The following is a 26276-nucleotide window of genomic DNA, read 5'->3' on the forward strand; positions in this document are numbered from 1 at the left end:
TAAGGCAAGTGTGTAATCTGGCCCCATATCAGTACATATTACATCACATCTCCGCATCTACTCTGGGGCAAGGCAAGTGTGTAATCCGGCCCCATACCGGTACATATTACATCATAGCTCCGCGCCAACTCTTGAGTAAGGCAAGTGTGTAATCTGGCCCCATACCGGTACATATTACATTACAGCTGCGCGCCGACTCTGGAGTAAGGCAAGTATGTAACAACAAATGAATGATATCCCTCTAGACCTCTATTTATTTATCATATTGTGGTAAATTAATTCAATATTACCTCATCTCAGAATTTCTATACTTAATAATCATAATTTCAGTCAAAGCAAAGAGAGGAGTCCGTGGTGTTAGAGTAAAAAAAAGGGTCCAGTAACTCGAGTTAAGGGGAGAGCTCCAGCACCAAGCGGGTACAGGAGTGGTCTGCAGTTTTATTCACACATCAGAATATTTATACAGTTTTCAGTCAATAGGCAAAAGAAGAAAGGAGAAGTGACAAGAAAAAGGGAAGTGACAAGCAGTAATTTCCAACAGATGTGTCAAGGTAGGGGCGTGTCTTGTGTCTCGTGAGAGGGCATGTGTTATGTGTGGAAATGTGTTCTCTTTCAGTTGAAGGCCCTTACTCATTCGGGGGTTTATCTCTGGCTTAGAGTCAAGAACAGGAACCATCTTGTGTAAAACAGGAACTATCTTGCTGGTTCTGGGAATTGGCAGAACCACAGAAATGTGTGTTCACAGTGTACAGCCTTGTGCTTCCTCTATTAGTTGGTGTGGTTTCAGGGCCTAACCTCGTGCTTCCTCTTTCAGTTGGGGGTGGTCACAGTGCAGCTGGTGTGACAGGCTGAGTCACCAACAATGGACAGGATGTGGCTGAGTCTCTGGCACCACTGGGAGAAGGCACACAGGCAGGCTTCTTGGAATTGGCTCGACCGCAAGGAGCATGGGGTTGTGCAAGATTCAATGGGGATGTGAAGGACAGTTTTCAGACAAGTTGCTGAGAGCATGTCACACACAAAATGGGTGTTTGTCTGAGGCAAATGGCTACCAGGCAGAAACAGGGAAATGATGGGGCACAATTGTCAATTTTATTTCCACATTCCCTCCTTGCCCCAGAGTGTACCTATATTATATCTCAATTTGCATGAGATCATCTATACATTCTTGTAGCATAATTCTTTCCCTTTCTCTCTGCTGGACAAGTGGTTTAGGAATGCAGTTTGCAGCGCATAGACCGCACAGGGCAGGACCACATTGGATGCAAAGGCAGCATCCAGTTATTATCAGGAATATTATACCTGCTGCTGACAGCAGTTGCCATCCCCAGGACGATATTATCTTCCAGAACCAATCACACCACGTCCAGGTGCCAGGTTCTTGATGTAAACTTACGGCTATCTTGTGTAATTTTGTTATGGCCGTGTATACAGATGGGAAATTATCAGGAATAAATAACAGCAGCTAGAGCCTATAATTTTACATCTCAGAACTTCTATACTTAATAATCATAATTTCAGTCAAAGCAAAGAGAGGAGTCCGTGGTGTTAGAGTAAAAAAAAGGGTCCAGTAACTCGAGTTAAGGGGAGAGCTCCAGCACCAAGCGGGTACAGGAGTGGTCTGCAGTTTTATTCACACATCAGAATATTTATACAGTTTTCAGTCAATAGGCAAAAGAAGAAAGGAGAAGTGACAAGAAAAAGGGAAGTGACAAGCAGTAATTTCCAACAGATGTGTCAAGGTGGGGCGTGTCTTGTGTCTCGTGAGAGGGCATGTGATGTGTGGAAATGTGTTCTCTTTCAGTTGAAGGCCCTTACTCATTCGGGGGTTTATCTCTGGCTTAGAGTCAAGAACAGGAACCATGTTGTGTAAAACAGGAACTATCTTGCTGGTTCTGGGAATTGGCAGAATCACAGAAATGTGTGTTCACAGTGTACAGCCTTGTGCTTCCTCTATTAGTTGGTGTGGTTTCAGGGCCTAACCTCGTGCTTCCTCTTTCAGTTGGGGGTGGTCACAGGGCAGCTGGTGTGACAGGCTGAGTCACCAACAATGGACAGGATGTGGCTGAGTCTCTGGCACAACTGGGGGAAGGCACACAGGCAGGCTTCTTGGAATTGGCTCGACCACAAGGAGCAGGGGGTTGTGCAAGATTCAATGGGGATGTGAAGGACAGTTTTCAGACAAGTTGCTGAGAGCATGTCACACACAAAATGGGTGTTTGTCTGAGGCAAATGGCTACCAGGCAGAAACAGGGAAATGATGGGGCACAATTGTCAATTTTATTTCCACATTCCCTCCTTGCCCCAGAGTGTACCTATATTATATCTCAATTTGCATGAGATCATCTATACATTCTTGTAGCATAATTCTTTCCCTTTCTCTCTGCTGGACAAGTGGTTTAGGAATGCAGTTTGCAGCGCATAGACCGCACAGGGCAGGACCACATTGGATGCAAAGGCAGCATCCAGTTATTATCAGGAATATTATACCTGCTGCTGACAGCAGTTGCCATCCCCAGGACGATATTATCTTCCAGAACCAATCACACCACGTCCAGGTGCCAGGTTCTTGATGTAAACTTACGGCTATCTTGTGTAATTTTGTTATGGCCGTGTATACAGATGGGAAATTATCAGGAATAAATAACAGCAGCTAGAGCCTATAATTTTACAGGCTCCGCCTCTGTCAGCCAGGATGATGTCAAGGACAAGGCAATTTTGGAGAGTAACCAATCGTATGGCGGACTGCTCCTGGGTTAAGCTCCCCAGGGCAGACGCCGTCTGGTTTACAATAGCCTCTAAGGTCCTTGTCAACCTGCGTATAACCTTGCTGTTCTGTACAGGGCCAACAAAGAAGAAGAACCCTTTGTTAAAATCTCTATACTGTTCCCATGAGGTTTCTGTTTGGTCAACCAAGGAGGTATCGATCGTTCTTTTATGTCCAACATGGGGCACTAGGAGGTCTCGGTGGTAAGTGGATGGGGCCACAAAGACAGGGGGTAACAGGAATGCTATATAACAAGTTCCCCCCCAGTTCAAGGGCAGCTGCACATAGGCCGCTTGGCCACAGACGAAATAGGTATGGCGAGATGCTTGAAATGAGGACTTTCCTCATTTCAATCCATCCTTATTTGGGTAACAGGCAGCATTAAGTACCTTGTTTAAGTTCCCCCAAGGCCACCCATTCTTACATGAATTATTTCCGTCAGGGCAGGAGGTGGGGGTGGTATCGTCAGCTGTTATTAGGGCGAACCAGGCTTCACAAGTCCCATTATAGGAAAATGGAAAGGGGAAAAGAGGCATCCCTCCCTTTTTCTTATAAGGTGGGAGGCGGCCACATATCCAGCAATTTGTGCTATTGCTGGCCTGATGAGTGTAGTGTAACATCTGTATAAAGGTATTGTTTTGCAAGGCTAGTCTCTGGGCTTGTTCATGAGGGGGTAGGTCATGATATGTGTGTTCCTGAGTGCTGTTGGGTGCATGAGAGGTGTGTGGTGTTGGAGGAAAAACAGTGTGGAGGATCCAACCAAGACACGTCATAATGGTTATGAAGAAAAACAATATCATTAAACATATGATAGAACCACTACGCAATTTCTTAAAGTTCTTGTTTCTGCGTTTCATTCTATCTTTTTCCCACATAGTCAAGGTGTTTAAATCCATCTCCATGCTCCAACCGCTTCACCACTGGACCTGCGGCCAGTGGACTTAATTAGCCAGAGTCCGGATGGCAGACCTCAACTTTGATTTATATTCTTGTTGTGGGGTCAGTTCCAAAGGCACAAAAGATTGTTCTGTTACAATGTCACTAGGGTTGGCAGCGTCGCCGGCAACAGTGTCTCTTTGTCCAAAATATTTCCGGCAGTGGCTCGCGTGTACCCAGCCCTTCCTGCCTTCGACCTTCACCGCCGTCCGCGTGGTTAGGAGCGCGAGCTTCGGAGTCTTCCACCTGGGCTGAAGAGGACTGGTCCTGTCGAAGTTTCTTATCATTACCCAGTCGCCGGGTCGGATGGTGTGTTCTCCAGGGGCAGTTTTGTCAGGGAAGGCTGCAGCGACCTGTGAACGACAAGATTGGAGTGCAGACATCAAGGAAGCCAGGTAATCAGTCAATATTCTGCTGTCTACATCAGTAATTCTTTTAGGCATTGGCGTACCCCACCTATTTGGTGGCCTGCCAAAGACCACCTCATACGGAGATAGACCAGTTCTGGAATGTGCTACCATACGCATGTAGAAGAGGGCAACCGGTAAGGCTACCATCCAGTCCACGCCTTTGTCTGTACATATCTTGGCCAATTTTGTCTTCAAAGTCTGGTTGTGTCTCTCTACTAGACCTGCTGCTTGAGGATGTCTTACGCAGTGAAATTTCCAAGTGTACCCTAACAGAAGAGACACTTGCTTCATGAGTTCAGAGGAGAAGGGCTGGACGTTGTCTGAGTAGATGACGCGGGGCAACCCATATCTCGAGAAATATTCTCTTACTAGTTGCTTAGCAGTTGTCGTTGCAGTGTAATCTGGGACGGGATAGGCTTCTGTCCATCTGGTCAGAGCACATACTACAACTAGCACATACTTGTGACCTCTACATCTCTCTATCTGGATATAGTTAATTTGGAGAACTTCAAATGGATGGTCAGGGGGTTGGAATCCACCCTGCTCCACCTTTTGTGCCTTTACCTGGGTTGAACTGATTACAAATCATGCACGTTTTAACTTTTTGTTTGGCTGCAGCTCTCAAATGTTTGTTGTGCCATATGTTCTGTATGCTGTCTAACATTGCTTTTTCTCCAGATGCGCTGGTCCATGTATTGTGTTTATTATAACCTGTACCATAGCATCCGGCAGAAACCATACTGCTCTTTCAGGTGTCATCCAACCCTGATCTGTAAGGACCCCTCCTTTTTCCTTCCATTCTAGCAGTTCCTGTGGTGTGGTGTGACTTTGGACATCCTGGATGTCAGAAAAGGGGTCTCGTATTGCGTATTGGCGGTGTAGTATATTCAATTCTGTGTTTGCTGCTAATTTGGCTGCACTGTCTGCGGAATCATTTCCTTTTGATATTTCATCGGTTCCTTTTGTGTGCGCTTTACACTTTAATACTGCAACTTTCGCTGGTAACTGACTGGCCTCTAAGAGGGCAGTGATGAGTGTAGCATGCTGTATTTTAGACCCGTGTGATGTGAGGAATCCTCTCTCTTTCCACAATGTGGCGAAGTTGTGTACAACCCCGAAAGCGTACTGTGAATCAGTGTAAATGTTAACTGATTTTCCTTTTGCTAAGTGACATGCTCGTGTTAGTGCTATGAGTTCGGCTGCTTGTGCCGACAGTATCTCTATCTTGTGTGCTTCCAAGGTGTTTGTACCATTTGTGACGGCATAGGCTGCTGCTAGTTCTCCAGTGGGGAGTCTCATGCAAGAACAATCAACAAAAAGTGTCATTTCTGCCTTAGAAAGGGGAGTATCTTGTAAATCTGGTCTGGGTTTGGTCACTAAATCAATTATGTCAATACAATCGTGAAGTTGTTCAGTAGGAGAGGTCAGTGGCAACAGTGTTGCTGGGTTTAAAATGTTGCATCGTCTAATCTCAATATGTGGCTGAAAAAGCGTCATCTCATATCCGGTGAGTCTGGCTATTGTCAGATGCTGTGTTTGCGTTCTGTTTAGCAGAAGTTCTACAGCGTGTGGGACCTGGACTATCAGATGATGTCCCAATACAATAGCATCGCTTTGTCTAATAGCTTGTGCAGTAGCTGCTACTGATTTTAGACATGCAGGTAATGCTTGTGCTACTGGATCTAATGTACTTGAAAAATAACCACATGGTCTATGTCTGTCTGCTTGAAGGTAAAATCTTTGGTGTAATCAGGTGTTGCTAACACTGGGGCTTGACACATAGCCTTTTTAAGAGACTGAAAAGCTTGCGTGTGTTCATCTGTCCAGGGTAATTGTGGAGTAGCGCCAGCTTCGAGTGTTGTCAGCTGCACTAATGGTTTAGAAATGAGTGCAAATTGCGGGATCCACTGTCTACAATATGAGGTGAGACCAACAAAAGCTCGAACTTGTTTCTGTGTTGTTGGTTGTGGTATTTGTTGTATGAGCTGGATGCGTTCCTGTGTAAGCTGCCTACCCTCCTTTGACAGCAAGTGCCCTAAGTATGCCACTTGCTGTAAACAAAATTGGAGCTTACCAGGGGAAACTTTATGGCCATTTGCAGCTAGGAATTCTAGTACTAGTAGTGATGCTTCAGCACATGCTGCGTCAGATCTGGCCGTAATGAGGATATCATCAACATATTGTAGTATGGCTGTATCCGTGGGCATTTGAATAGTGTCCAATTGTCTTTTCAGCGCTTGGCTATATACACTTGACTTTCGGTGAAACCTTGAAGAGCTCTTGTGAATTGGAAACTTCGTCCTTGTAAGGAGAAGCCGAAAAGGTATTGACTGTCTGGGTGAATGGGTATACTGAAGAATGCGTTTTTTAAGTCAATGACAGAAAAATGCGTTGCTTCTGCATCTATGGCTGTGAGTAAAGTAGAGATGTCTGGGACCACAGGGTGTTGTGGAATGACACATTTATTGAGCTCTCTCAAATCCACCACTAGTCTGTAGACAGGTGGTGTTCCTGGTTCCACTTTTTTATGAACTGGTAAAACAGGGGAATTGCAAATGTTCGAAGTTGTTTCTTTAATCACACCTGACTGTATTAGGTCCTGAATAATTAACATTAATGCTTGTTCAGATTGAGGTGGAATTTTGTATTGTCTTATACGTGGTAGTTGGGCTCCCTCTTTCAGTGTAACCTTGTGAGGTGTTATTTCCATACATCCTACTGTGGTGGAATCAGTGGCCCAAAGGGTGTGTGGCAAATCTTTCAAACGCTCGTCTAATTCTCTACTTGGGTAGTGGCCCTTAAAATCTCGTAGAAATAATCTGACATCTTTAGGTGAGCAAACAATAACCGCTCCTAATCCTTTCAATGTTTTTATACCAAGCAAATTTTCTGGACATGATTTTGTCAATATAAGATCTGTAGTTGTCGTGAGGGGACCAACCTGCAAGGGCAGTGGTTTTGACGTGGCGTTTGTCACAGGTTGTCCGGAGAAACCCAGAGAAATACTTTTTGAACCCGAGAGAGGAGCCTCTGGGACCTCTTGATGGCTTATTTTTGTTTTACTGGCCCCAGTGTCTAGTAGAAACTTTCTATCCTCCCCAAGAAGTCGGACCTCTATAAATGGGCCTTTCTGATCTACTGGGATGGGGATTAGGGGCAGTTTGTCATCTTCTCTCCCTGGGCAACATCATGAAAAATCTGGGTAGTATTCAGTGTAGTCGCTGTCTATAATGTTCATTTGGGCCATTTGTGTTGTCGGTGGAACTGAAGGTGTTGAACTGTCTTGGGAAACATTCTGTTTTGGCTGATATGGACGAGGCTGTGTCTTACCAGTAGCCAAATTGTGCTTTAAGACAGGGCAGTCTTTAACGAAGTGTCCCGTCTTTTTGCAATAATTACAAGTGCTCTTCACGTTTGTCTGGCTACCTGGTGTCTGTTGGCGCTGGGGTGCAGTTTGGGCTACTAACGCTTTCATCTTGGTGTCTTTCATGCGTTTCTTATCATTTTCTTCTTCATCCCTAATGCGATTTTGGTGGTATTGTAGCATTTGTAACACCTGTGGTGGTGTATGTGCTTGCCAGGTACTTTCTACTTTTAGTACTCTTTCCTTAATAGCTGGCAAGGCGTTGTCTACTAATTTGGAAACAAACAGATGCGGGTAAGCTTCGCTTGTCGGCGTAAGGCCGCTATTTACCGCAAAACATTTTTCAAGTCTGGTGTAATAATCTCCTATGTCTTCAGCATGTTTCTGTTTGCAGAAGGAAATGGTATCCCAGTCCTCCTTTTTCACTGTCAGTAACTGTGGTAGCACCTTTAAAATAGTGCCAGGAAGTGCTTTTAGTCTGTCTCCTATACCTTGACCTGCTACTCTAATATTTTCGTCATTCTGAAGTTCGGTTCATTTAATGTGTTCACCTGCTACTTCCCAATCTTTCTCTCTTAGTTTGTCATATATACCCGATGGCAACAATAATTTCAGAATTGCTGTGATATCAGAAAGAGTATATGTTCCCATCATTAATACATCTCCTAATTCTTTAAAGAATCGAGCAGGATCCTTTGAGTGGGAGGGAACCATCTCTTTTATCCTTAGTAACTCAAGTTGTCAAGGGTACATAAATAAAAACGCGTTGTAGCGCGCTATTCGTGTCAGCTCTGGGGTGGACCTCTCTCATGGGGAACTGGCGTGTTTGAGGAAGTCTATTAAGTGGTCCACAAGTATTATTGAAAGATTTATATTCAGTCGTTTTCTGGTATTTCTGTCTAAAATCTATAAGTGTGTTGAGAAAAACTGAACTATTGTGGAGGAACATGTTATCAGCGCAGTCAGACAAAAAATCTTCGAGTCTTGGATCATGTTTAAAATGAGTGTCATTGAGTGTGATGAGATGTTGTACCATGTAGAGACTTGCTAATCTTTGATGCGAGCGTGGTAATGCTAGAAAAAGTTGGGCTATGAGATCATTGTCACATATCTTATATTGAGAGACCCATAGGGTCGCAGTTCTGGCTATTTCCTCCTCCTCCGGTGTAAGCGCAGGTTCCTGGTCTAACCAGTAGTCTAATGCATTGGATGTTTTTTCAAATAACTCATCTGGAGATGACCGTTCAGAGTGACCTTGGAGGAATGTAGACGGGGGTGTTCTTGAATTAGGGGCGGAAGAATGAACGGGTAGGATTCTTTCAGTAGGTTCAGTAATTTCCTCCTCAAGTTTCTTATTCTCTTCATTTGTTTGCAAGTTTTGCAGAATATGGGTCACATTACGGGTGAACCTGTCTAGTGCATCATTTATAAGTTCTAGACTAGTGTGGTCGGATGCGGAATCTAATAAGTCAAAAAGTGAAACTGGTACATTTCTTTCCTCTGCTTGTATGTGTTTTATGAAACAGCAAAGGAGGAACCTATACATGTGCATTTTTACAGGGTGTGATCTTCTTGTAGTCATAGCGTTAATGGCTTGTGAGTTCTCTCCAGTACGAAGAAACTCAGAGGCCGCTTGAAGAAACGTGTCAATTGCTGGTAGATGTCTTATTTCTTCCCAGGAGTCATGAAGTATTTTACTTATTCGGCCCGCCTCCCCTGTGTTGCTCGGAGTCGGGTCATAGGGGCAGTCGGGAATTGTTTTACCTGGGTCTGGACCTACGGCACCCCCTTCTGGAGTGAGAGGTAGTGTGTTATGTTGTAAAAAGGATGGCGGAGGCAGAGGGTGTTGAATTACTGGAACCTCATATGGAGGTGGAGTATCTAAGAGGAAATTGGTGAAAGTATCCTCTGGTGATGGGGCGGTAGGTTGTGTCTTAGGTGGTGCAATGTTAAGGTTTTCAGGTGCAGATGGCAATACAAGATAAAAACCAGTAGAAATGGCTGTTTGTTCCCTTTTATTCCTTTCACTAACTACTTCTTTCCCCATTTCTTGTAACTGTTCTTTCTTGGCCTGCTCTGACATTCTCTTACCCTTTTCAACTTTATGCAATTCCTTCTGTTGCCTCCTATGGGCTTCTTTTCTCTATAATTCCACCGAGTCACTTTGTGACTGGCAGACTCCCTTTTTCTTCCACAACTGTTCCTCTAATTTTATAATACATTCCATGTCAAAAGTACCATTTTCAGGCCATCTATATCTGTGTTCTAGGTCTTTAGTATAATCCACCCATAAATCTCAATAAATAATTGCACCAACACCATGTTTTGCATACATGAAGTGTCCTGGAGTATCCCGAGGAGGAAGGGGAATTTCCTTCTCAAGAATACTCATTTTGGTTGCTATCTTACGTATTTTCGAGAAAATAGGCATGATGGCCAGATTTTTCAAAGATTTAGAATTGAGAGAAAAAGAAAAACAAACAGAACATATATCTTTACCGTACCCACGAAAGTGGTGAGTCCGTCTTTTATACTAGTTTAGCAGTCCTAACAAAATAAGTGAGAAACCAATAAAAACCGGTATCTTTACCGCACCCACAAAGTGGTGAGTCCGTCTTTGAAATGAAATGAAAAAAAGTATTTGATTAAGCGCACTGCGGCCAAGCGGCTTCCTGGCGCTGGTAGCAAGAGCAACAGTCACAGAAGCAGCCCGAAGGAGTTAGCCGGAGTACGCCTGAGAGAACAGAAAAGTTTTCAAAGATTTACGAAAATGGGAATAAATGGGAATGGATCGCATGGACAGGGGAAGGCTATTCCAGAAACGGGGGGCCAAAACAGAAAAGCGTGTGCCTCCAGTTCTGGTTTTGCGGAAACGGGGGACATTAAGAAGGGCCAAAGATGAAGAGCGGAGAGTGCGAACCGGGGTGTGAGAAGAAATAAGGGAACATATGAATGCAGGAGCAGAGCGGGCAAGGGCCAAAAAAACCAGACAACCCATTTTAAAAAGAGAACGCTGAAGAACAGGGAGCCAGTGAAGAGACCTGAGGACGGGAGTGATATGATGGGTTTTGGGAAGGTGAAAAATGAGACGGGCGGCCTGGTTCTGAATAGCTTGCAAGCGGCGTGATTCGTAGGCTGGGATGCCCACGTACAAGCTATTCCCGTAGTCAAGACGGGAGGTAATCAGGGCCGTGATGATGATTTTGAGTGCCTCTGAAGAAAAGAAGCGGGAGATCTTTCGAATGAGGCGAAGGGATAGAAAGCAAGAGGAAACAACAGAGCTGATTTGTGCATGCATGGAGAGATCATGACTGACCTGAATACCCAGAGTTCTGACTGAGGAGACGGGAGTGGGAAGAGGGCCAAAAGAGGAGGGCCAAAAAGCAGAAGACCAGGGACTGGAAGAGCCGCCCGTCAAGACCAACTCGGTCTTGTCCGGGTTAAGCTTGAGATGGTTAGAGCTCATCCAATCCGAGATAAAGACCAAAGTAGAGCGAAATTTAGAAGAAGACAGAGGTGAGGAGGAAAGATCAAAGACAAGCTGGAGGTCATCGGCATAGTTGTACACGGAGACCCCCTGAGCAAGAAGAGCGGAGATAAGAGGGTGAATGTATAGATTAAATAGCAGAGGAGAAAGAGAGGAGCCTTGGGGAACACCACAGGAAACCAAGCGGGGGGGAGCAGAAAAGCCAGACAGGTGAACAGCCTGAGAGCGGCCAGAGAGAAAGGAGGCAAGCCAAGAGAAAGCAAGGCCCCGAATGCCCGCTGCGCTGACACGGTCAAGAAGGATGGAATGGTCGACCGTGTCAAACGCAGCGGATAGATCAAGGAGAACCAGGGCTTGAGGAAGAGAGGAGTCAGCCTTAAGTTTCAGCTCATCGAGGACAGCCAAAACCACTGACTCAGTGGAGTGGCCTCGACGAAAGCCTGCCTGATGAGAGGCCAGGACCTGGTTCTCCTCAATGTAAGCAGAGAGGCAAGAGGTGACATAGCTCTCTAAGACCTTGCCAAGATAGGGAAGAAGGGAAATAGGCCTGAAGTTAGAGGGAAGTGAAGGGTCAAGGCCAGGTTTTTTTAAAATGGGCAGGACAATAGCGGTTTTGAAGAAAGAGGGGACTAAGCCCAAGGCAAGAGAAGCATTAAGGAAAGAAAGAGGGGGAGAGGGACAGTTAGTGAATAGAGCTCTTAAAATCCGGGCCGGAGCGCAGTCAGCTGGAGAGCCTGACTTGATCTTAGCGAGCAGAGTAAGAAATGTGTCCGAAGAAATAGGGGGAAAAGAATCAAAAGTAGAAGAAAGAACCGAAAAAGAAGAAGTAGGAATAGGGGGAGGGAGCAAGGGGATGTTGGCTTTAATCTTAATGATCTTCTCGATGAAGAATTCATTAAGCGAAGAGCAGAGGTCTTGAGAAGGGAGAGGAGTGGAGTTGGTACGATTCGAGAAAGCCAGATCTTTGACCAAGGAGAAAATCTCCTTGGATTTATTGGCAGAGAGAGCCACTTTCTCAGAAAAGTAGTTGGTTTTGGCCAGGAGGACGGCCCGCTTGTATTCCAGGAGAAGATGTTTATATTGGGCCCGAAGAACGGGGCAGTAATTTCGTCTCCAATGACGCTCAGAGCGTCTCAGATCTAATTTCAACGCTTTAAGCTCGGTATTAAACCACTTATGAGCGTCATAGGGACGTACGGCCTTAGTTTTCCCCAGCGGGGCGACCAGGTCGCAAGAGGAGGACAGCCAGGTGTTAAGCGCTTCAGCTTGGGAGTCCAAGGAGAGTTCAGAAAGATCAGGAGTAGAAGAAGCAAGAGAAAGAGAAAGAGAGTTGAGGTCAATCCGATTCCAGTTTCGAACAACAAGGTTTTTGGGTAGGGAGGGCCTGTCGGGAGCACCGAGAGTGATGGAAAAGGAAATAAGGGAGTGATCAGACCAGGTGCAGGGAGAAATGCTGGGGGGAGAGAGCGTACAACTTGAAGACCAAATCTGGTCGAGTGTATGACCCTGGACATGGGTAGGGCCAACGACATGGGGATGAAAATTAAGACACTGAAGAGTAGCCGAGAAATCCTTGGAGGACAAGTCCTCCTTAGCGTCACCCGGCCAAAAATTAAAGTCCCCCAACAGGAGAACCGAAGAATTGTTGACCACAAGTGTGGCAAGGAGTTCCTGAAGGGTAGCAACGAACAGGGGCATGTGCTGGGGAGGACGGTACAAAAGGACAACCGTGAGAGGGGCATGGAGATTAAGTGAACGAGCAACCAGAAAATCCACATTGGGTATAGGTGAGTGAGGGAGAAGCTGAAACTGTAGGCTGGAACGAACTATCATGGCCACACCGCCACCCATCTTGCCGTCAGGGCGATCCGACCGGAGGGCGTAATAGGAGGAGGGAAGAATGGCCAGGACGTCAGGAAGAGAGTCGGACGAAAACCATGTTTCAGTAAGAAAAAGAAAGTCAGGGGACTCAGTGTGCAACAGATTAAATAGTTCCAATTGATGTTTCACAGCTGACCGAGTGTTAATTAAGAGAGCCGAGGCAGAATTGGGAGAGATAGAAACAGACGATGCAGAGGTATCTAACAAAAGGGGGGGGTCTGAGGCTAAGATGCCAAGCGAGTCCAAGTGTAGCAGCAATGAGGGTGCAAGAGGCTGAACAAGTTTACAGGAGTGCAGTTGAGCGGGGGTGTACACCAGCAGAGAGGCAGAGTCCAAGGCCCCTGGCCCCGGCCCGTCGCGGACGGGCGCAGACGGGCTTAACTTAGGCGCAACTTCGGCGCGCCTTCGTCGCGCCCGCTGCGCTCGTCCGCTGCGCTGCCGAGGAAAAAGGGGCATGTTATAGGCGCCAATGATAGAAACAAGGCGTGGCAGGGGGTGGAGGGACCAAGAGACTGCACCGCCAACCCCAGAGCGTCCAAGATGGCGAGCTCACCCACCCCGCTCCAGTGGCCAGCCGGCAAAGGAGGAGAGCGAGGAGCGGAAGGCGCTCGGGACTGCAGGCAGGTAGGAAAGAGCAGTACTTGTAATTAAAAAAGCGCGGAGTCCACAGCGCTGGCAGAGGGACTGCCGAGGTTCCGTTTTAAAAATGAAGCTGGATGCGAGCGTTGCTCCCGGAGTCGCGTCGGGAGATCAGGGACGTCAGTCAAGCTGGCCGAAAGGGTCGCCAGGCAACAGATATACCAGCCAGGGGGGGAGGGACCAAGAGACTGCACCGCCAACCCCAGAGCGTCCAAGATGGCGAGCTCACCCACCCCGCTCCAGTGGCCAGCCGGCAAAGGAGGAGAGCGAGGAGCGGAAGGCGCTCGGGACTGCAGGCAGGTAGGAAAGAGCAGTACTTGTAATTAAAAAAGCGCGGAGTCCACAGCGCTGGCAGAGGGACTGCCGAGGTTCCGTTTTAAAAATGAAGCTGGATGCGAGCGTTGCTCCCGGAGTCGCGTCGGGAGATCAGGGACGTCAGTCAATACTTTTCAGCAGTACTCACCGAAAATAAATAACTGGAAGGCCTCTTGAAGATCTTAAAAATGCGCGTAGCTTCTAAGGTGGGACTCGCAGAACCTCAGATTCGTCTCTTCACAGGTTGGGCTCTAGTTCAGGACGTTCCGCAATTTTCCTCACCGCCTCGTGTGGATGCCGGGCCGCAGTTGGTCCCCCTCTTTGCCTCGAGGGAGTTAGCGGGAATTCCCCGCGTTGTGCACTTTGAAGTCCGTCAAAGGTCAGGAGGGGACAGTACCGGGTCCAATATCGCCGGCGCGTGGGGAAAAGGGAATGTCCCTGTTCGGGCGCCAATTAATGTGGTAAATTAATTCAATATTACCTCATCTCAGAATTTCTATACTTAATAATCATAATTTCAGTCAAAGCAAAGAGAGGAGTCCGTGGTGTTAGAGTAAAAAAAAGGGTCCAGTAACTCGAGTTAAGGGGAGAGCTCCAGCACCAAGCGGGTACAGGAGTGGTCTGCAGTTTTATTCACACATCAGAATATTTATACAGTTTTCAGTCAATAGGCAAAAGAAGAAAGGAGAAGTGACAAGAAAAAGGGAAGTGACAAGCAGTAATTTCCAACAGATGTGTCAAGGTGGGGCGTGTCTTGTGTCTCGTGAGAGGGCATGTGATGTGTGGAAATGTGTTCTCTTTCAGTTGAAGGCCCTTACTCATTCGGGGGTTTATCTCTGGCTTAGAGTCAAGAACAGGAACCATGTTGTGTAAAACAGGAACTATCTTGCTGGTTCTGGGAATTGGCAGAATCACAGAAATGTGTGTTCACAGTGTACAGCCTTGTGCTTCCTCTATTAGTTGGTGTGGTTTCAGGGCCTAACCTCGTGCTTCCTCTTTCAGTTGGGGGTGGTCACAGGGCAGCTGGTGTGACAGGCTGAGTCACCAACAATGGACAGGATGTGGCTGAGTCTCTGGCACAACTGGGGGAAGGCACACAGGCAGGCTTCTTGGAATTGGCTCGACCACAAGGAGCAGGGGGTTGTGCAAGATTCAATGGGGATGTGAAGGACAGTTTTCAGACAAGTTGCTGAGAGCATGTCACACACAAAATGGGTGTTTGTCTGAGGCAAATGGCTACCAGGCAGAAACAGGGAAATGATGGGGCACAATTGTCAATTTTATTTCCGCAATATGGCTTATAAAGAGCTCAAACCTGGGGCACAGGAAAACATACAACTGCAAACAGAGCCATTTCTTTCTTTTTTTCACATTTTTATTTTATTTGTATCATCATTGAGTCATTCATCTTATATATTTCCTTTTTTTTGCAATGTATATCATTTGTGACATTTATCAGTTTTTTTAGGGGGTTTCCTTCATTTCTCTGCGTAAGGCAAGTATGTAATCTGGCCCCATATCAGTACATATTACATCACAGCTCCGTGCCGACTCTGGGGTAAGGCAAGTGTGTAATCTGGCCCCATAGCAGTACATATTACATCACAACTCCGCGCCGACTCTGTAGTAAAGCAAGTGTGTAATCTGGCCCCATACTGGTACATATTACATCACAGCTCCGCGTCTACTCTGGGGTAAGGCAAGTGTGTAATCTGGCCCCATACCGGTATATATTACATCACAGCTCTGCACCGACTCTGGCGTAAGGCAAGTGTGTAATCTGTCCCCATATCAATTTAACATTTTCATTCGTTTTTTCTAATTTCCGAACGTAATTTAGTCAAACCCACGGTGCCTGCATTAGCAATGATCAGGAGTTGCTGTGTGCTGATAATCTCACTTCAAAGGATCACAGAGCGACGGACCTCACTTCAATGGATCACACAGCTAGGGATCTCCTTTCAATGGATAACACAGCTACGGATCTCATGTCAATGGATCACAGAGCTAGGGATCTCACATCAATGGATAACACAGCTAGGGATCTCACATCAATGGATCACACAGCTAGGGATTTCCGGTGAATAGATCACACAGCTATGGATCTCACGTCAATGGATTACACAGCTAGGGATCTCACATCAATGGATCACACAGCTAGGGATCTCCTTTCAATGGATCACACAGCTAGGGATCTTTGGTCAATAGCTCTCACAGCCAGGGATCTCTTTTCAATGGATAACACAGCTAGGGATCTCTGGTAAATAGATCACACAGCTAGGGATCTCACGTCAATGGATTACACAGCTAGGGATCTCACATCAATGGATCACACAGCTAGGGATCTCCTTTCAATGAATAACACAGTTGGGGATCTCAGGTCAATAGATAACACAGCTAGGGATCTCTTTTCAATGGATAACACAGCTAGGGATCTCTGGTAAATAGATCACACAGCTAGGGATCTCACGTCAATGGAACACACAGCTAGGGATCTCACAATCCGTTTGAGGCATGTGTGCTGTAGATACACATGAGCTGCATGGACTATATAGCAGTATTCTCCCAAAGCAGTGGCTAACCTGTAGCTGTTGCAGTCGTCTGGAAAAGTGTTTTTAGCACTGCCTGTCCTGCATTGGCTTGGATTTGTGCTAAGAACTACCCTATCCTTATGCAGATGAAAGAAGGGTTCTTCTAAAGTTAATGCTTGTAGCTCACCAACTCTCTTCAATGAAGTGATTGCAAGAAGGAATGCAACCTTCCAAGAGAGAAATTGTAAAGGTCATTTGTGCAGTAGTTCAAAAGGTGGACCCATAAATCTTGGAAGTACAATAGGATTCCACACTGGTGCCGGTGGAATTCTCGGTGGTATAACTCTTTTTAAGCACTCCATAAATGCTTTGATGATAGGAACAAAGACAGATGGTGCCTGTTTTGAAAATACGCAGCTTCTGCTGCAAGGTGCAATCTAATAGATGTGTAAGCTAGACCACATTGCTGTAATTGTAAAAGGTAATAAACAATGTTCTGAACAGAAGCATCTAGAGGTAGAATTTTGTTGTTTCCATTTTGCTGCATATCAAAATGCTTTGCTTCTCTTAGAATAGTCATACAGTCTGGTGGTAAATTTAAATATCCAAACTCTATGACTTCAAGAGCCAAATCGCTAAGTTGTGCTTGTTGGAGGTTTGGATGTTTGATTTCTCCATGGTTCTGAGTGAGGAGACAGGAGGTGAGATGTAGCTTTTGATGTAAAATTACTGAGAGCTCTAACAGGGTGGTGTACCACGGTTGACGGGCCCATGTGGGAGCTATCAAAATCAGTGTGAGTGATGTTTGCCTGAGTTTCCGAACCAGAAACGGGAGTGGGAGAGTCGGAAAACGTATGCAAATATCCCTGACCAATTCATCCTTAGGGCATTGCCTTTGGAGAGAGGGTGTGGGAACCTGGAGGCGAAGTTTGGGCATTGTGCGTGGTCTACTGTGGCGAACAGATCTATTTGTGGGTTTCCCCATTGTTGAAAATATGGAAGGAGAACTTTGGGATGATGTTTCACTTGTGTATTTGCTGTCTCCTTCTGCCGGGGAGGTCGGCAATTTGATTGTTCACTCCTGGGAGGTGTTCTGCCAGAAGGTGAATCTTGTGATGGATTGCCCATTTCCAAATTGAGACAGGTGTGAGAGTTTGGAGAGAGTGGATGCCTCCCTGTTTTTGTTCATAGTCCATTGCTGTCATGTTGTCTGTGCAGACTAGAACAACTTTGCCTGCGAGATGAGACTGAAAAGCTTTCAGCGCTAGAAATACTGCTAGAAGCTCTAGATAGTTGATGTGGAGATGCTTGTGTTTCTCATCCCAGAGACCCTGAATCGTGTAATGGTGGAGATGAGCACCCCAACTTGTGAGAGATGCTTCTGCTGCTAGCAAGATTTGTGGAACAGGGTAGATGAAAGGCCACCCTTATGATAAATGTTGTGGGTTCCACCACTGCAGAGAGCAATGTGTGCGGCTTTCTACCAACACTAGATTTGTTAATTCACTTTATGACTGATTCCACTGACGTGCTAAGCATTCTTGTAATGGGCGCATGTGTAGTCTTGATTGAGGTACCACTGAAGTGCATGACGCCATCATTCCCAGTAGCTGCATGAAAGTCCTGGCTGGCAAGGTTTGGTTGGTTTGGAACTGCAGCAGTAGAGTTTGGATACTGGAAATTCTGGGGGAAATTGGGAAAGGCTAGAGCCGTGTGAGTGTTGAGAGTGGCTCCCAGATAAGATTGTGAAGACTTTAGGTGAGACTTTTGATTGTTGAGCGTGATACCCAGTTGGTGAAGTAGGTATAGCGTGGTCTGAGTGTCTTGTAGACACTTTTGGCATGTGCTGGCTTTGATAAGCCAGCCGTCTAGGTAGGGGAAGACATGAGTTTGTTGTCTGCTGAGATGAGCTGCTACCACTGTTAGGCATTTTGTAAATACCCTGTGTGAGACGTTGGCCTGGTATATGCTGTCCACTAATTAAAGTGGGCACCTTGCACCAGTCCAAACAACCCTTATGATGATTTAGGTCAAAGATAACCTAAGAAAGCTATCCAGGTGGTAGCTGTGGAGAGCAGCCTTCAGGCTTAGTCTTTAAGGAATGTTAATCAGCTTGTTTTACCAGAATGCAACATTAATGTATTGGTTAAATGAAAGGAGAACCACACAGTAGTTCTAAAAATATGTATTCATTATTATAACACACCTTAAATACCTCACAGTATCTGCTACACACAGATAAACACAAAGCACACAATACTGTAGCACAAAAACAATCGTACGTAGCACTAATACACAGTGGGCTCCAAGGGGAGACCAAACCATATACTAAACTAGGGGTATAAGAACCACGACTCGAGTCAAGACAGTGTCTAGAGGATGTAGAATCGCTGGGACCCAAAGGAACCACCCAAGGTGAGTAAGTAGGGACCCCATGGAGGACGGGTGCAGTGAGAACACAACCGCGTGCTACGTAAAAGTCAATGGGAGAGTTGTGGTTGCAGCTTTAAAGTTTAAGGACCCGTCCCGGTGGATTACGAAAAAATCCTTTAGGACATAGAAGGTTGGAGAGCCACCCCACCCATGGATACCAAAGTACCAGAGTTACCTATCCCAGGGAAGCCGGTTGCATATGGTCGAAGTGGCGTCGGAAACCGCTGTCGTTCTCAATGGGAGTCTTAAAAGAAATGCCACTGCTGGAAAGAAGAAAAGTGCCCAGTGGAACCAATAGGTGGATTCTTGATGGAAGGAACATGAAAGCAGAGGGGACAGAGTCTGGGTCACTCAGGAGTGACCCGGACTCAGTAGACGAATGCCCACCAATGTCAGGTGCTTCGGGTGTGAAGATGGAGACCTTGACACTACAGCTGCAGGGACCAGGAGACTTAGAGGATGACCAGGAGCCGGATACGAGCTGTCTCACAAAGGATGTCGATTGCTGAGGGGTTGGTGTCTGGCAGGAGCACAAGCAAGCCTTGGCTGCAGCAACCCAAGAAGAAGGTCAAAGGAAGTTACAGTCTGGCCCAGCAAGGACCAGGGGACTCACCACAGTAAGGGGAGTCAGGGCAGCCCTGGAGCAACCAGAAAAGCAGTGTTGCCCCTCAAATAGACCCACAGGCCGAAGGCACAGCAGTCACAAGGGGACCTCTAGCAGTTTCACAAAGTACAGCTTGCAGGACAGAGTGAGAGGAGGCCGAAGTCCTTTGTACGAAATGTGTGCAGAGGTTAAGGCTATAGATAGCTTCACTTAGTTGGGTAACGCCAACAAGCATATGCACTTGCAAAAGTACACGGTGCACAGGGGTTCGGGTTATGCGGTCCCCAAGAGGGATACTGGCCTCAAACTTGGTGAGAGGGCAGCTCGATCTCAAGGAACGGAGAAACCCACCTCCTGTGTTGCTGGAGCCTTCGGAGTCTGCAGGAGCTCAGGATCAGCAGACCGGTCAGTTGCGTTACGGTGCCTGCGAATGCAGGGGAGTGACTCCTTCACCCCAAGGTAGATACTTCAGTTGTCCTTGATGCTCCAAAGGTCCTGCACAGAGCCTGTATGGTGCATGGGCACAGATGATGCTTTGGACGGAGAGGTAGGCGAAGTCGGGCCCAATCAAAGTCCAGCCAAGTCCAGAGTGTCCAGACGGTCGAAGGTCAGTGGTTTCTTGTTCAAACTCTTGCCCACATCGAATCTAGCGTTCTACAGCCAGGTAAGCCCTTTTGTACCCACGGGAGAAGGTTGGACAGATTGAGGGGACCCTCCCAGGGGAGGGTCAGGACACTGAGGAGGATACTCTCCTGTCCTTTGTCCAGTTTCGCGCCAGAGCAGGAACCAACAGCTCCCAGGACTGGTTAGAACTGGACTATGCACAGGGACACCAAATGTGCCCCTCGTGCAGACTTTCAGGCACTTTGGAAGTGAACCCACCCAGCCCCAATACACTAAATCATGTCTGGGAGGTGGTCACACCTCCCTGTGACAGGATGCCTTTTGTGCTGCCTTCCCCTGCTCGTGCTTGGCTCAGCAGCAGGAGGGTAGAAGTGTCTTTTTGGGCAGCAGCAACCATTTTGTGCTGTCCGGGTTGAGAAGGCTGGTACCGGGAAGACCAGGGACCCCACGAAGCTTGCTTCTGAAGGGTGGAATCATACCCCCCACACCGGTTACCATTGTGGCGGTATGATTCCAAGGTGTTTGATACCAAACACAACATGGTCTTTTGCAGCCGTTTTCAAGATAGCATTTTACGCGAGCATATAATACACCTCTTCCTATATGTCTGGCTGCGTCACCGACAACATGGGAGAATGGTCTCCGAAGGCTGCAGGGGTGCTCTGCTCCTGCATTGCCACCCTCTCACGTAAAACCCAGCACCCTGCCTTTAGGACTGTTAAAGCCTGCTAGAGGGGTGACTTATAGGTTTTGAGTGTAGTGACCTATAGATATAGTAAACCTATATCTAAAGTAAGTGGTGCATGCACCATCTTACAAAGGCTGCAATGGCAGGCCTTTCGTTCCATTTTGCATGGCCTCTCATAGGTGGCATAAAACATGCTTCAGCCCATGGGAGGACTCTGGGGTACCTATGCCCTGGGTACATGTATACCACATACAAAGGACTGACAAGGGTACCCAGTATCCAATCTGGAGTGTACCTAAGTACATGTCATAACATTTTAAGAAGAAAGCAGATAGACTGGGGTCCCGATTAGCAGGATCCCAGTCAGACTAGTCAAAACAGTGTAACATCAAGCAAAAAGTCGGGGTAACCATAAGCAGCAGATCCTACTTTCCTACACCCTGGGAGCAGCAATTACTCCGAATTGAAGTACTTTGAACTGATAGGGTTTGCCTGCTATCACAAATCTGAGATATTTGCGATGAGCTGGATGAATGAGAATGTGAAAATATGCATCTTTTAAGTCCAGTGTGGACAAAAGAATTGCCGTGCTGTAGAAGAGGAAGAACCTGTTGAAGTGTTACATTATGGAAATGTTCTGACAGTATGTAGTGGTTTAACTCTCTGAGATTCAACATTGGTCTTAAGGAACCGTCCTTTTTGGGAATCAGAAAATAAAGAGGGTAAACTCCTGAACCTTGGTACTGAAAGGGAACTGGATCTACGGCTCCCCTTGGTAAGAGAGATTGCACCTCCTGTTTGAGTAACTGCAAATGGTCTGACAACAATTTGTGGATGCGAGGTGGAATGTTTGGTGGATTGGAGGTGAGCTCCAGGCAATAGCCCTGTTGGATAAGGTCTAGCACCCATTTGTCAGTATAGATTGCTAAATGGGAAAAAACTGTTGAAGTCTTCCCCTGACAGGTGTTGAGTGATCGGGGGAGTCACTGTTTACTGGAGAAGGGGTGTTACGTGGTGTGGCACCATTACCCCTGCCTTTGGAATTGATTCCTCTATATCCTCCTCTGTAGAAACCTCTAGAGGGAAAGGATTGATTGTTGCCTTTGTAGGAGGAAGCATTTGGGTCTGAGGAGGATGTTCTGGACCCTGCTCTATGAATTGAGCAGCGAAAGGAGCCTCTATGGGATGGGGTCTGGAGCCATCCTGTAGATTTTACAACATCAGTGTTCTTTCTCATTTTTTTTAAGGATTAGTCGACTGCAGGACCAAACAGGTGTTCCTTATCTAAGGGGGTTTAAAATGGACTGTTGAACCTCAGGCTTAAACCCCGAGATCCTAAGCCATGCATGCCTTCTAAGGAGAATGCTGGTATTGATTCCCCGAGCTGCAGTGTCAGCCGCATCTTAAGTACATCTGATTGAGGAGTTAGAGATGAGTTTTCCCTCTTCAACCAACTGCTGAGCCTTAGTTTTGTGTTTGTCTGGGAGATATTGGAGTAGCTGCTCCATCTCATCCCAGTGTGCCCTGTCATACCTAGTTAGCAGGCCCTGTGTGTTCGCGATGCGCCAGTGGTTAGCAGCTTGAACAGCTACTCGTTTTCCAGAGGCATCTATCAGTTTGGATTCTTTATCTGGGGGAGGTGCATCCCCAGAGGTTTGCAAGTTAGCTCTTTTGCGAGCATTGGACACTACTAGAGAGTCAAGATGTAATTGTCCCTTAAAAAACACAGGATCTGATGGTGAGGGTTTATATTTCTTATCTACCCTTGGAGTTAAAATATGTGCTCTGACAGGGTCTTTAAAGATATCATCTGCATGCCTCATCATGCCTTTTAAGCATTGGGAGTGTTTGACTTGACCTGTGTGTGAACTCAAGTGTTTTAAATAAAAAGTCCTCTTCTAATATTTCTTTATGTAATGGCACCCCATGATACTCTGCTGGCCTAGCAATGAGCTGTTGATAAGCCATATTATTGTCTGGTGGCGATGGCTTTGCTGGGTAAGGGTCTGGTATGGAAAGCAACAAGGAAAACCTATGGGTCAGATGGGACCAAGGGTAGATATATTTTTCAAAAGAAACACAGGTCCCATTCAACTGAGATGGGTATAGTATCACAATTTTTCATTCAAAAACTGGAATTTCCACGTTCTTAAATAGAGAAATAATTGTGATTTAATAACAATACGGCGAAAAACAGGTAATATGCGGTGGGATAAGTGCGCAAACCGTGAGTAGGTTAAAAGGAAATCAGCCGATTTCCTTACCGCAGGCAAGTGACTTAAAATGTGACTTTTTAGTGTTTGCAGAATAGAAAATATAGAAAGTCACAATCAGTTTAACATCTCATACTCGATTATAAAATACAGCGTATAGTTAAGAGTTTAGAGATGTGAGTCGACGACGTTTCAATCCCCATAGAAGTGGTGGGATCTCTTCAGGACCAAACGATGAATAGAATGCCTGGGAAAGTTTGCCTGGGTAGGTGTAGGTGAGAATTTGAGACGGGGATATGGGAAGGAGAGGATGGGTATGGAGGGGGAAAAAAGGGGAGAAAGGGAAGACATTAATAGACTACATGAAGAGTGAATGCAAGGGAGGATGCAAAATACAATTGCGAGTATGGGCAAGGGTATTGCTGAAGACAGGGGAAAGGTTAGATGCAATAGTGAAGTAAAGGATGTGATAGTAAGGAGTAGGAAGACATCAGGTGGAGGAAAGGAATAATGGGTGATGGCCAGTTAAATAAATTGTGTAAAGGTTCAATTATAAGGTATAGAGCGTGAGCTAAGAAGGTGGGGGGGGGGGGGAGTGAGCAGTGATAGGGAAGTCGGAGATATGTAGCTGTAATGGTCAACAATAGATCTGAAGGTAGTGCGAGACAGGGTGAGTCAGAGAAAACGAGCCAGGAGTGTTAGAGACAATGGTAAGAATAGTAAGCCCGCTAAAACAGAAGGAGACAATGCGCTCATGGAGAAGGAGATCACCGTGCTCAGAAACGTTACAAAGAAATGGAGCAAGGCAATCGGACTTACTGTGCGCGGACAGCGAAAGGGGAAGGGCGGCAATGCGCTCCTAGAAACTCAGCCCGTTCAGGAGAATTAACGAGGCAGGGTCCGTCGAAGCGGAAATGAGGAGTGGACGCGGGTGGGTCTGGTAAGGTGCTGCCAAGGCATCTGGTAGTGCAAATGCAGTATCCCAGCCGGGATAGAGGGAGAGAGTTGCGTCCTCTGCATGGTAGATTCGGCTTCTGAAGGGCAGGAAGGTTAAGTTAGGCCGGCATGGGGCGCAACGAGAAGAAGCAGAAGTGCTGCGGGAATGGGAGAGAATGGAAGCATACCTGATTAGGGGTTTCCAAGGGAGCGGTCCGACGGGGTCTGAGGAGTCACGGCAATGCTCTGAGCCATTAGTCCTGGTGTGGAGTTGAGTAACGGGGCCGGAGGGGGCGGGCACTATAAGTACCTCCCACCAGAGAGAAGAAGGGGAAAGAGAAGAGGGGTAAGAGGTAATGGGTGAGGGGTCGCGGCCATATTGGAATGGGGACAGAGAGCGGAAGGTGAATGATAATGAAAGCGAGTTAGGAGACGGGAATAGTGCGCGGAGGGCGGCAATATCGGAGTGCACTAGGACATGAAGATAGACCAATGGAGCAGTGGGTGCAGGCAAAAAGGGGGGGGGGTTCCTAGCACATGGGAGAAGGAAATAGGCGAAGAAGAATTAGGTAGACATGCAAGATAGAATAACCAGGCAATATTGACATGGAGTGGATAGACGGGAAGGGATGATAGCGGAGGGGAGCGGATGATAATGGAGAGGGGGGGGGAAACAGGATGAGAGAATAGAAGGAATAAGAGTGATAGGGTTATGTCAATGCGAGTGACAATAATTAGACAAAAAGGGGAATAGAAGGAGTAGAGGAGATAGAGGGTAAGGGGTAAAGGGACAAGGGAGGCATGGAAAGTTGAGTATAAAATTGTAAACGATGAGGCTGAGAGAGCCAAACATGAGCAAGGGTGAACATTATCAGGTAGGTAAACAGATAGCAAACACAATAAGGCAGCAATAATTTAGAGCAAATTGGACCAGTCCTCCAGACGATTCAAACCAGTATGGAGGCTGTCAGTACGGATTATCCATTTAAGTTCTTCTTTGTTAAGAATGGCAGCAATGTTTGTGTTTCTTTGGGGCCGTTGGATCACGTTGATGACTTGCCATCTGATATCATCTTCAGTGTGGTTCATACAGGTGAAGTGTTCTACCAGTGGTGCATTCGGTGTTCTGCAGCGTACACGGCTTCTGTGTTGGCAGATCCGGATCCTGATCTTTTGGGTCGTTTGTCCAACATAAATCTAGTTACAGGGGCAAGTAATTGCATATATAACATTGATGGTGTTACAATTGGAGAAATGAGTGAGGGTAATATCTGTATTAGCATGCACAAACTTTTTCGTGTCTGTTGTCAAATTACACACACTACAGCTACCGCACTTGAAATGGCCTACTAATGGCGGGAGGCCCCAAGCGCCTCTAAGGGAATGATCCTTAATAGTGTTAGGGAGGGCTGCCCTTACAAGGTGGTCTTTTATGCTTTTGCTCTTTTTGAAAGCAAAGAGAGGGCGTTCAAAATTCAAGTTGCCAGCACAAAGTGTTGGCCAGTGTTTCAAGATGCATTTCCTCACTATGTTCGAGATTGGTGAAAATGTAGTGACACATACTATTTTGTCGTCACTTTTCCTCTCTTTGGGGCTAAGTAGAGTCTCCCTAGGGCAATTCCGTGCTCTTTTAAGGGCTATTTTGACCAGTTTGCGGGGATAGCCTCTACTGATCAAAATTTTAGATAAAATGCCAGCTTCCGTAAAGTAGTCCTTCTTAAGATAGCAATTGCGGTGTATTCGGAGGAATTGTGAGTACGGAAGGGAGTCACGAAGGGCTCTAGGGTGATGACTATTGTATGATTGTAGGGTATTCTTCTCTGTGGGTTTACGGTAGAGTGTGGTGTAGAGACTTCCATTGTAAGCTATGATGGATAAGTCAAGGAAAGCAATTTCTTCTTTGCTGCTGTTAACGGTGAAGTTAAGGCCATTACTGTGTGTGTTCAACCAATCTTTGAATTCTACAAGGTTCTCCTCATTACTGTTCCAGATGAGAAAAATGTCATCTATGTACCGTTTCCATTCCAGAATGTGAATTCTGAAAGGGTTCGTGGGAGATAGTATTCTGTGCGTCTCAAGCCAATCCATATAGAGTATGGCAAAATTTGGAACAAAAATTGCACCCATGCTGGTGCCCTTGACTTGCTGATAAAAACTCCCATCAAAAAGGAAAAAATTCCTTGTCAGGCAAATTTTGAGCAGGTGGAGGATAAAGGATGTGGGAACGGCGTGGGGTTGGGGTCTGGAGTTAAGGGCCATGCCAATTACATCAATACCTTCATCTTGAGGGATATTAGTGTATAGTGACTCAACATCAAGTGTACACAGTAGGCTGTTACGGGGGTCAAAGGGGAGTTCTTCTACAAGGTTAACCATAGCCATGGTATCCTTAATGTAGCATAGGGTTTCGGGTACAAAATCCCTAATGAAGTGATCAATATACCTCCC

General features: G+C 46.3%; 1 long non-coding RNA gene across 1 annotated transcript; it reads right to left on the reverse strand.

The window, feature by feature from the left end:
* Positions 1-397: 397 nt before the first annotated feature.
* On the reverse strand, positions 398-24120 carry LOC146859434 (uncharacterized). Its single transcript, XR_014980112.1, has 3 exons — positions 24017-24120; positions 23712-23926; positions 398-4056 (listed from the first exon to the last, which is right to left on the reverse strand). It is a non-coding gene; the product is annotated as an uncharacterized LOC146859434 (long non-coding RNA).
* Between the last annotated feature and the right edge of the window lie 2156 nt (positions 24121-26276).

This window comes from Triturus cristatus, chromosome 3_2, assembly GCF_964204655.1.
Source record: "Triturus cristatus chromosome 3_2, aTriCri1.1, whole genome shotgun sequence".
NCBI lineage: Eukaryota > Metazoa > Chordata > Amphibia > Caudata > Salamandridae > Triturus > Triturus cristatus.